This window comes from Bos indicus, chromosome 11, assembly GCF_029378745.1.
Source record: "Bos indicus isolate NIAB-ARS_2022 breed Sahiwal x Tharparkar chromosome 11, NIAB-ARS_B.indTharparkar_mat_pri_1.0, whole genome shotgun sequence".
Lineage (NCBI taxonomy): Eukaryota > Metazoa > Chordata > Mammalia > Artiodactyla > Bovidae > Bos > Bos indicus.
Genome location: NC_091770.1, coordinates 97,378,837 through 97,391,110, shown reverse-complemented (window position 1 = coordinate 97,391,110; position 12,274 = coordinate 97,378,837). Strand labels below are relative to the sequence as shown.

The window sequence follows — 12,274 nt, the reverse complement described above, 5'->3', positions numbered from 1 at the left end:
CCTCTTCAGGGCCCCCTCCTCTCACTGCTGCTCTGGGATCCACGGGTGGATGGGGCTCCACTTGGGCTCAGCCGGCTCTGACTCCCACCTGTAAGGCCCTGAGCACTGCAGTGCCAGAGGAAGGCGAGAGTCCACGACACAGAGCGAGCTCAGGAGTGTGGGAGGGACCCCAAGCAACTGGGAGCCCATCACTTGCTTCAACTGGCATTGACCAGAGAGCCCTGCAGTGGGCACCAGGCACAGGTCGGTTCACAGAGAGGGTCTTTTGTCCTCTGCTGCTGTTTCCCCTCTGACCAGGTGCCTCAGAAGCTCAAGGTGAGGAGGAGGTTGGCGGGACAGGACACCCACACCCTTGGTCCTTCCTGAAAAATACCACTGAGTCCTGACCATCATGGACAGCCTGGCGCTTCCCACCAGATTAGGAAGGACACTGTCTCCGGAGAGTAAGCCAGGGCGGGCAAGACAGGGCTGGAGAATAGGGGCGGGCATAGCAGTGGCGGTGGGACGAAGCCTACAAGGAACAGAGGGCTCATCCCTCAGCGAGATGTGAGCTGGGGCTTCAGGGAAACACCCCCTGAGTTTTAAGTCATCTTCCAGGGCCTTCCACATTCTGTGGAGAACACTGAAGGGCAAAGGCAGGTGGGACGGGGAGAGCTAAAGGGCATGGAGAAAATGACACCTTCACATCAAACTATATGGGTTCAAGACAATGAACGAGGTTCACACACTTGTGGACTTTACTTTTCCTAATCTTGCCAAAATGAGAACACAAGAAACAATGTGAAATCTGTTGTATTAATAATATTGAAATACAGAGAATGATGACAACAACAAACCAGAAATTAAAAGTGCCTAGAAAGTTTGAAGCAAATGGAATCAGATCCAAGAGAAAGCTATGAACATTAGACACATGGCCACAAACCCAACTGTCTCCTCTATCCAAACGATAACTGGCTAGAAAAATGTAATGGCACAAGGGTCTACTAAGAAAGAAAATACATAGAAATAAACTGTAAAAGGAAGGTACAAAAAGCATTTGAAGCAAATTATGAAACTTTACTATTACACACACACAAAAAAAGACTTAAATCAAAGGAGAGACATTTCACTCCTTCCGAATAAGGAGAAGATATTATAAAGACATCAATTCTCCCCAGTTGATTTGTAAATAAAATGAAAGTTCATTCTAAATCCTAAGGGGACTCATTCTGGAATTCAACAAGTTGATGTAAAACTTCATCTGGATAATAACTAAAAGCAGCCAAGAAGTTTTCAAAAAAAGTAAAAACTATAATGAAAAGGGACCTGTCCTTCCAGGAAGCCACACTGATGATAAATGGTCAGCAGGACAGAACTTAGTCCGGAAAATAGGATCAATTATACATGAGAATTACTATCTGGTCAAGATGGCATTTCAAACAGTGGGGAAGAATGGATTATTCAATAAATGTTGATGAGGCAATTTGCTATTCACTTGAGAGGGAATTTGTTTAAAATTTTATCAATGTCATTTATAAGGACGTGTGTGTGTGCGCTCAGTCGTTTCTGACTCTTTGTCACCCCCAAGGACTATAGCCCGCCTCTGTCCATGGAATTTTTCAGGCAGGAATACTGGAGGGGGTTGCCATTTCCTCCTCCAGGGGATCTTTCCGATCCAGGGATTGAACCCACATCTCCTACACTGCCAAGAGGATTCTCGCTCCCGGCATCTGCTGTTGCTCTTGCTCAGTCACTCACTCTTTGTGACCCTTGGGACTGCAGTACACCAGGCTTCCCTGAGAAGCCCATATAGTCTGGATAAAGATTAACTGCCAGAAAAATACCAAAGGAAACACAAATCATTATGCTTTTTTATTATTATTATTATCCTGGGGTGAAGAAGTCCTCTCTAGGGTGATAAAAAGTTAGAAAATAAAGGAATTTATCAGCAGATTTAACTATGTTTAAAATTGAAACATTTGTATAGGAAAAGACATCAAGAAAGAGATGAAAGTCAGTCAGTAAATGGGATACAGTTCTGAAATGCTGCATGAAATGATGAAGTCCTGTTAATACAGAAAGAAGCCACCCATGGGATTTCCCTGGAGGTCCAGTGGTTAAGACTTTGCCTTCCAATGCAGAGACTTTGCCCCCAACTCTTTGCCTCCCAATGTTAAGACTTTGCCCCCAACTCTTCCTGATGGGGGAGGTAAGATCCCACGTGATTCTGTCAAAAAACTAAAACAAAAAACGGAAGCAATAACTGTAACAAATTCAATAAAAAATTTTAAAAATGTGCCACATTAAAAAAAAAAATCTTTAAAACAGAAAGAAGCTCCACAGGAGCTCTGGCTCACGCTCTGCAGAGCGGCCTTGGGCAAGTAGAGCAGTATTTACAGACACAGAAAGATGCCCGCAGATTCAGGACATATTCACTCTTACTCATTTGTTCATTCAGCAAGTATTTGGTAGACAGTCTAGTATGTGTCAGGTACTATTCTAGGTACTGGGCATAAAGCAATAAAAAACAGACAGAAATCCCCTGGGACATTCTAGTGGGGGGGGAACAGACAATAAATAAAGCATTCGGTAAAATATATGGCACATAAGCTAGTGATAAAAGAGAGAGAAGTATAGCAAGGAGCAGGTACAGACAGAGTGGGGAAGGGGTGGGTTTACAATTTTAAATGGGGGCAGTGGTCTGAGAAGGGATTACTGAGAAAATGACATCTGGACATGTTTTGAAATACTTATATCTACATCTGAACACTCATACGAAAGTACAGAAGGTTATGTACTCAAGTCGTTGGCGTCCCTGGTGGCTCAGTGGTAAAGAATGTGCCTGCAATGCAGGAGACGCAGGTCCGATCCCTGGGTCAGGAAGATCCCCTGGAGAAGGAAATGGCAACCTACTCCAGTATTCTTGCCTGGGAAATCCCAGGGTCAGAGGAGCCTGGTGGGCTACGGTCCATGGGGTCCCAAAGAGTCGGACACGACTAAGCACCGAACATCAAAGCACGCACTCGCGCGCTCGCGTCTTAACGTCAGTGCTCACAGGCGTCACTGTATGGCATTGCTACTTTCTGCTTTTTGTACACTCCAGTACCATCCAACTTCTTCTAAAATAAGTAGGCGACGCATGTGTGAGTAACACAGCATCTGGAGGGAAAATTGAAAGTGAACCTCCACAGACAAGCACTTCAGGGATGCTCCACTGACAGGGATCTGACGTGGGAGGTTGAAGTCCAATGTCTGGTGCTCTGGTGCCACCTGGTGGTCATCTCCTAACTGAGCGATCTCATTTCCAATCAACCACCTCAAGGTAAAAAAGAGGCAAGATGCATAAAAACCGTGTAAAAACCCACCTGCCCTGTGGACAGGAACTGGAGAGGAAATGGGCAACAGAAGGAGTTTTGTTGGGGTGTCAGGGTCATGGTGGGATTTATGTAGCTTGGGATTTTCAATCACAGTTCTATGACGGTGTTTTATTCCTTTCTGTTGACTGCAACGGAGCCTTTCTACGGGGCAGCAGAACGTACTCACTCGAGGGACAGGAATGGAGTGAGAGGTGAGGTAAGCAACTCAGAGCTATAACCCAGGCCATCTGCACATACGTCCCCAGGAAGGCTGGGGATTCATAAAGTAGAGGGACAGGGCCTCAGGTCACACTGAGCTTGGAGGCAGAGGGGTCTTCCCCATGGGACCACCTGGGGGACAAGGTCCCAGGAGTCTGGCTGGGAGGGGAAGCCACATTCGGACCCTCAGATGATTAACCACTAACTGAGTATGTGCAGACCACCAAACTAGTGCCTCCTCACTGAAGCCCCGGGGAAACTAAGGTGCATCCCACGGGTGGGAGGAAGTGACAATCTCCCCACCTCAACAAGGGTGCTGCATGGAATGGGTTTCCTGGCCTTCTCCCACCCCACCCCCAGGCCCCTCCGTGAGCCCTCTGCTCAACCAGCTGTGGCGCCCATCACTCTGGCAAGGACATCTTCTCTCCGGGTTATCTCCCTGCTTGACCATAAGCCCTGGAAGGTGAGAGTCACATCCACTCATTCACCCTCAGAGAGACCTGGGTTTGAATCCTACGTGATGGCAAGCAAGCGCCCCTCTAAACCTCAGTTTCTGCCTCTGTAAAGTGGGGATACAGGACTGTCCGCCCCCCCGTGTGGCTATGATGAGGACCAGGAACAGCACCAGCTGGCACTCAGGAGTAGCAGTGGGTACCAGGCAGCAGTCTAAGCGTTTTATACGCTTTAAGTTCCTGAACCCAGGTCCTCTCTGTGGAGGGTTGATCACAGCGCCTAGCAGGGGGTAAGAGCTTAAACACTGTTACTTTATTCCCAGTCCCCAGCACAGTACCCAGCAGTCTGCCTTGTTCTCAGTAGAAATGAAGAAATGACTCCCCCACCCTAGTCTACTTCAGGAAGGTGCAAGGTCCGGGCAAGACTGCAATGCTTAGGCCGCTGGGACAGACACTTGAACTTCACAGTGGACTTCAAGGAGAGATCCCTGCTAGCCTGAGGAGGGTGGGAGACGCAGGGAGAAGGGATGCCAACTCCTGGGGTGGGGGCAGGGGAAGCAGCATCACTCTGGGCTCGGTTCGGCTCACGGAGGACTCAGGCAGAAGCTACCACCCAGAGGGGTGTCAAGTTAAAAGTGGCTGAGACCTGCCTTCACCATCCCTCCAGCTCTGATCCCAGGTGGCCAGGGCTGTGGTCCTGCCAGGAGAGGGTCAGCAGGCAAGGTCACTGAGAAAAGCTGGTATGAGGGAAGGAGGGGGGCTGACAGGTGCCCAACCTACCTAGAGTCACAGGCTCTGCCTGGGGTAGGGAGGACGTGTTCGGTGCTGGGCGTGTGCAGGCCCTCTGCCACCCCTCCCTGACCCGGCCTTTTGGAAGTGGCTTCTAGCCAAGGACGTGCAGGCTAGAACACGTGCCAAAAGGGTTTTGAGGAGACTGGTGGCCACACTCCGCAGCCCCCACCCCACCCTGTCCCCCACAGCCAGGTGTGCTCAGGGGCTGGTTCTCTCCCTGGACCTTCCTTGTCCCTCCTTCTCCTCCTTCCTCTCTTTTCCAGTCTCATTCTCAATGTTACTTCCTCTGGGACCCGTGCTGGGACCCCAGTGTTGCGTCCTCCTCTTACAGGGTTTTAGAGCGCCCAGGCCTCTTAGCACTCATCCTATTTGTCTTAAATTACATTCATCCTTCCCGGTGCGTCACAGCTGTGGCCGTGCTCCGCTGCCTCCCCAAGATGTCCAGCAAGAGGGTCATGCCGGCAGCATCAGGAGCAGCCCACGGCTTCTGGGGCTCACAAGCCGTTTCCTGAGCACCCTCCCTCCACATGCTTCCCATGTCTGACTCTGAGGTTACAACGGGGCAGAGCCTTCCTCCAGATCAGGGAGGACCACTGCTGCTCCTGTTATAATGTTTTGGTTCAAGAATGAGATGTTCAAACACAGAAGGTGTCAGAAGCAAACACAGTGGATGACCTGAACCTTCATCTTATAAAAAAGAAAAACTCCAGTCTCCTTGCTTTCAGACGTTTATAAAGACAACCTCAAAAGAAACAAACGACAAAAAGGAAAATGTAGTAATTTATCTGGGTTGTTTCTTGATGTTTCATCATTTTAAATTAAACTTTATTGTACTTTTGTTTAAACTACAAAAATAATGTATCTTTGTTGCCATAAGCCAAACCCAACAGGGGTGTACAAATAAAAAGCCATGAAACCACCCTCCCCCAGAGCCAACCCCCTTCCACACACTAAGGTAATCCCATTGGGCAGACAGGAGTGTCTTCCTCCAAGTTTTTGTGCCAAGCAATATGCTGCTGCTGCTGCTAAGTCGCTTCAGTCATGTCCGACTCTGTGCGACCCCATAGACGGCAGCCCACCAGGCTCCCCCGTCCCTGGGATTCTCCAGGCAAGAACACTGGAGTGGGTTGCCATTTCCTTCTCCAATGCATGAAAGTGAAGAGTGAACGTGAAGTCACTCAGTCGTGTCCGACTCTTAGTGACCCCATGGACTGCAGCCCACCAGGCTCCTCCCTCCATGGGTTCTCCAGGCAAGAGTACTGGAGTGGGGTACCATTGCCTTCTCTGCCAAGCAACATAAATACATGTAACTAAGTGGGACTCAGACCAGAAGCCAAGGTCGAACCACAAAGGCCTGTGGGGCCCAGCAGACTGTGTCACTGGCAAAGCTGCAGGTGTATTGGAATGAGGACAGATGGGTCCAGTGGCTAACTGCACCACTCCATTTTGAACATTTGGGAAACACTGAGTTGGCCATAAAAGCCATAAAAGCATTGGAGAGGCAGACTAGATAGTGCTCCTGGGCAGGGTAGCAGAGTTGGGAGGAGCTTAGACTCTGGAGGCCTGGTCACTTCCTGAGCCCTGTACCTATTGGCTAGGTGACCGCAAGATAGTCACTTAGTCTCTGTGCTTCTAATTCCTCCTTTGAAAAGAGGTGACCCAATAGTCCCTTCCTTGTCAGTTCACGGTGAGAAGAAAATTATGTAAAAAGCACTTTGCACTGGCCTGGGACACACTACTACTGGTCACCAGTTTGCAACCACTGCTGGAGACAAATTATTCTGCAATTTGTTTTTTTTAAACCTGGTGATGTATCACGGGCTTCCCTCACGTCAACGTGGAGAGAGAGATCTGGTTGCTTTTTCAGTTCAGTTCAGTTCAGTCGCTCAGTCGTGTCCGACTCTTCGCGACCCCATGAACTGCAGCACGCCACGCCTCCCTGTCCATCACCAACTCCCGGAGTTCACTCAGACTCACGTCCATCGAGTCAGTGATGCCATCCAGCCATCTCATCCTCTGTCGTCCCCTTCTCCTCCTGCCCCCAATCCCTCTCAGCATTAGTCTTTTCCAATGAGTCAACTCTTCGCATGAGGTGGCCAAAGTACTGGAGCTTCAGCTTTCACAGCATTCCCTCCAAAGAAATCCCAGGGCTGATCTCCTTCAGAATGGACTGGTTGGATGTCCTTGCAGTCCAAGGGACTCTCAAGAGTCTTCTCCAACACCACAGTTCAAAAGCATCAATTCTTCGGCGCTCAGCCTTCTTCTTGCTTTTTAATAAATGCCTAATATGTGGCTGATGGGGGTTCCCATCCCTTCCACTTTTTGCCACTACAAACAGTGGTGCAGAAAACAGCTTTGTACTGCCTTTTGCATTGGGGCTTCTGCAGGTCTTGCTACTCAGCTGACAGATATGGATATTTAATACTCATTCGATATTTTCAGATTATATTCCCCAAAAGTTAGAACAATTCATACTCCCAAAAGCAGTGTAAGGGAGCACTCATTTCCCTCAGTCACTTGCTAACATTGGTTTTATCAATTTTTGTTAACATTTTGCCACTTAAAAAGGTAAAACAGAACTATTTTTATTTGCATTCTGCTAGTGATGATCTTTTGAGGCAGAAAGTCCCAACTTCTTTCTTTCTCCTTTACTTCTCCAGCAAGAAAACTCCTATTAGCTAAGCACACCCCATGGTCCCTTGTAGCTCGGTGTGGCTAAGCTCTACTCAGTGAGATGTAAATGTTAGTGCCGGGTGAGACTTCTGAGAAGTATGTGAAAGGGCATGCCTCTTCTCCTCTTTCTCCTTCTGGCTTCTAGAATGCAAATGTGATGACTGGAGCTCAAGCAGCCATTTTGAGTCAGGAGGCAATCTGCTATGGCAGCAAGAGCATCGAGACATTAAGGAACCTGGCTCTGTGGTGACTTTGATTCCATCACTCCAACCTCTTTACTCTTTCATGAAATAGTATAAACTCCTACATGTTTAAGTCATTGTTATTCTGGGGTTATCTATTACATGTGACAAAATCTAGTCCTAACACACCTTCTGATCCCCAAGTCAAAACTGAGCCTTTATTTCTCTTTCTGTAACACACATAAATAACAATGCCTTGGTTTTTATTTTCCCTATGTTTATTTAAGTCTCTTAAAAGTGGAACACTCATTTCCCAACTCTCCTATCCATTCTCCCACAGGCTTGGGTTTTACAGAGATGGTTTAGAATTTTCAGCCTATTATGTTTTCTCATACAGCTCTCCTCTATTTTAAAAGTTCTTAATAACACAAAATAAAAATTCCACGTCACAGTAGCAATATCCTGTGAGATTAGTCTCTATGAGCCAAAGGGTGCACTGCCGCTCACTGCCCCCTCACTCTCCACATCCCCCACCCCAGGAACTCTGCTCTAATTGTCCTTAGGCTAGAGAACTTCGCTGGACATTTCCCTCAGGCACACTTACCAGATGACTTATGCTTTATGTCCTCACATGTGTGAAATGCCTTTCTTTCACAATGACCATGAGTGACAACTCAATGGGCACAGCAAGGACTGCAGCCCTCTCCCTTGAACAGTCTGGAGACCCCGGGCCACTGTCTTCCAGCCTCCAAGGCTGCATATAGGAGGCCCAATGTCAGCCTAATTCTCTCTACTTTGACAACAATCTGTTCTTTCTTCCTAAAAAATTTTAAGATTTTTCTCTCTCTTCTTGGAGTCTAGGACTTTTACTAGAAAGTAGGTCTGAGTGTTGGTTTTTGTGTGGGATGAAAGGATCCATTTAATCTGAAGAATCAAATCTTTCTTCAATTCAATGACATTTTCTTCTATTGTCTTCCTATTACTCCTCCATCTATTCTTTTTTCTCCTTCTGAAACTCCCATGACTCCATGCCAGGTCCCCTGGATAAGGTCTCCAAGGCCTTTCCCTGAGGACAGCATCTCACATTTTAGTTCATTATTTCCATTTCTTTTTATTATTTTTCTGGGTTTTGAGGCTTTTCTTCTACTGGACCTTCCAAACCACCAATTAAAGCCATGTTTTTTAGTTCCAGCAAGCCTCTGGTACACTTTAATTGCATCCTCGTCGGAATTCTCTAAAGTTCTTATACATCTTCTCCTTCTATCCTGCCTCAAAGGACCCACTGCTCCAAGTGTGAAGCTTGGCTCCCCTCTTTCACTGGCCAGGTCCCCACAAAGCTGTCATGTGTCTTTGCCTCCCAGAGGGCGCAGGTTCACGTAGCCCATGCTCACGGCAGACTGCTCGAGCTACGGCGGCACTGGTGAGCCTGGACAACTCCAGCCTCTGTTCAAGGGGACCCACGTGAAATGGGCCGGCACACTGTGATCTTCCTGCTGAGACATGCGGAGAGGACCCCCTGCCCTCTGGTCCCCTTGTGATGACAGGGGCCAGGAGCATTTCTGCCCAGACCCCCTGGGATCCGTGAAATTGAGCAGTCCCTCTGAGGGCACAGGCAGCAAGTAGGTAGCTGCAGCCCTGCCCATGGAATCCATCTCTCATCCGACTCAAAAGCACAGAAAAGAGGAACCCCATTTCTAGAACTAGACTAACCTAGAGTCAAAACTCAACTCGGCCACTTACTTGCTGTGTGATCTTGGGAAAATGACTTATCTCCCAGTCTCAGTTTTCTCACGTCCTCTTACCTTTAAACCAAGTATTTCCAGCAAGCTCCTTAAAGGAACCAATCCCTCTGATATATAAGTTTCAGGGAACTTGCTTCTTCTAAGCACTGTATGAATTACTTGTACTGTAATCAAGGAAGCCTAGGGCCCTGGCAGGAAAGCATCAGAAACTTTACCTTCTACCACTTTGTGAGAGTAGCTTGACAGAAGGGTAAGGTACTAGGAAGAATCTGAAAAATATTGTAATATTTCAGCTTTTAACACTTTTGTGACTACTCCAATCTGAATAAGATCTCCTAGGATTCTTCTAGGCAGATATTCCCCTGTGGTCATATGTTGTCTCAAGACCTGAGAACCATGGCTGCAGAGGGGATGGGTGCTGAGAACCATGAGCGAGTCCACGTTGGTTCCCGTCTGGTGACACTTATTGAGCACCTACTGTGTGTAAGGCATGGAGCAAAGCACTGCATGGAACACAATAATGAGCAAGACACAGCCCCTGCCTTAAAAGTGCTTGACGTCTAGTCAAGGAGATAAGGGGGAGGTCAAAAAAAAGCAGACTGCGATGCAGACTGTGGCCAAGGCCACAAGAGGCCTTGATATGACATGTGTCATGACAAGTGTCATGACAGTTTAAAAGAAGGAAAGCTTAAGTGAGTCAGGAGAGCAGAAAAGCATGCTTAGAAGAGGTGTCGGGTAGGCTGGACAGAACCTCAGGGAGCGAGGCGGGGGGGGAGGAAGTGGGCAGGAAGACAGGGGTTGACGAGTAGATTAGAGTCTCTGGAAGACCACGATCATGTCTTACTCACCTTCGTATTCCTTCCCCCATCCTCCCAGGGCCAAGCGTGACTCACACCACGGTTGGCCCTTTCTGACGAAGGCTCTGTAGCAAGGCTAGCCCAAAGTGAGGAGGGAAGTTGAACTGAGAGAGAGGGGGCAGAGGTTTGTGGGGTAAGACAAGGACTTGACTGAGGTTTGGAGAAAGGAGATCACCCAAGTCACCCCAACTGTAGGGAGCATGACACAGAACGTTCATCTTCTGACCAACAGGAGCAAAAGGATGACACCGAAACAGTGTGGCAACAAGAGCTTTTGCACAAGGAGGAGAGAGAGGAAGGAAAAAACCCTGATCCAAGAGTCAGGGGTGAAAACCCCAGAGCCCAAGTCTCTGGGTGTGGCTCACTGAGGACACCCGAGTCCCAGAAGCCCCTGTGCCCTCCACGGCCCCACAGGCTCGCGGCGGGAGGTTCTCTGACCTCACACCCAAACCAGCCGCACCTCTGGGTGCCACACCCTGGCCCTCTGCTCAAGAGGGCACAGGGCACCAGGGTCAGTGAACCCACTTACCAGGAACACGTGTTGGGCTTCATAATCCCAGGCCAACAGGATAAACCGTCCCAGCAGGTCTCTTTCCAAACAGGAGCCTCTGAAAAAGCAGGGGGGTAATTCGATTTACATGATGTTCCTTGTTTCTCGACACTCAACAAGGTCAGACCAAATATAGTACAACAAGATCTGATTCTGAGCCTGTTCTGTGAAATGTCACAAGCCTTCCCCATAGATCAATATGTGATACCATTTAGCCGATCGGGTAGCAAAGCCTGCCCTAAAATCACCAAAGTTAACTTAAATCTCTGTGGTCACTATTCTCCTTTCCCATCATGCTTTGGATACACGCTGGTGGAAGCACGGGAGGATCTGCCAGGAGACTCCACAGGAAGATGCATTCTGGCAGCTGCAAAGCCTGGCCAAGACCTCAGGAAGGGGCCCATGGGGAAAACTCAGGAGTACCTGGCACAAACACCCCAACCCTCAGAGCAAGTGGTCAGGGAGGCAGACCACGTGGCACAGGACAGGCATCCCGCACAGCCGTTGCAGAGGGCCCTGGGGCCAGTCTGCCTTCCCTCCAACAGAGCACCCCCTCTCCGCATCCTCCACCATCCCCAGGAGGGCAACCTCATGACCTCTTCCACTGAGGAAAGCTGACTTCACCTCCCTTGGGTCCCTCCTTTAACCTGAAGTTTCCGCATCGTCTCCTGGCACCCGACTCCCAACTCTGAGGAAGAGGTGTCCGCCTGAGACCCAGGGCTACCCAGGGCACCGCCACCTCCCCTCCAGCAGCCCACTTTGCACCCTCAGCCTCCTCCACTCTCTTGATCCTTCCCCATGCCTGAGAACACCCGAAGTTCTCCCCAGTCTTTCAAACAGCTTCGGTCCTTGAGCTCCAGGCCTCATCCTCCCCACACCACACCACCTTCCCACCACCCATTAGGTCAGCAGGACCTAACAGCTGAGCTTTGAACACGGTGCACCAGTCCCTCATCTCTCAGCCTCAATAATGACCTCGTTCTCCCCCTCTCCTCCTGTCTCCTCTGCTTGCCCCCTTCCCTTAGTCCTCCCACTTCCAGAGTTTCCTCGCAGCCCTTCCCCTGGGGTCCCTGGGACCCAAGGCGCTCAAGAGGCCAGGCTCTGCTTCCCTCTCTGGCTTCAGGCCACCCCCACCCCAGCCCACACTTCGTGTTCCAGAAGCAAGAAAACAACCCAAACACAGGCTGCTGACCCAAACTGACTGAGGCTCCCTCCTCACCACCTGCTTCCCGCAGCCAGGCCCCTGCTTGGGCTGCCCCTTCTGTTATGACCTTGAGCTACAGCTCATCAAACTCTCCAGTCCTTCACTACTAACAGCTGAACATGCATTGAGCAAGTACCTCTTACATACATAAGCTTATTTGTAAATTAAATATATGTTCTAAGGTACTGATATGTTCGTTACCTTACAAAACAAATGCAAAGATCAAAGGAAGAGATAAAGATGAAGTATGTTAAAATGATTATTTTAC

At 48.9% G+C, this 12,274-nt stretch overlaps 1 protein-coding gene across 12 annotated transcripts in view; it reads right to left on the bottom strand.

Annotated features, from left to right (window-relative positions):
* RALGPS1 (Ral GEF with PH domain and SH3 binding motif 1) overlaps positions 1 to 12,274 on the bottom strand; it is a 303,143-nt gene that overhangs the window by 278,922 nt on the left and 11,947 nt on the right. For all 12 annotated transcript variants that reach the window (XM_019970864.2, XM_019970862.2, XM_019970867.2 and 9 more), the window contains exon 2: positions 10,782 to 10,860. The gene's annotated coding sequence lies outside the window, so the exon portion shown is untranslated. The remainder of the gene's footprint in view (positions 1 to 10,781; positions 10,861 to 12,274) is intronic.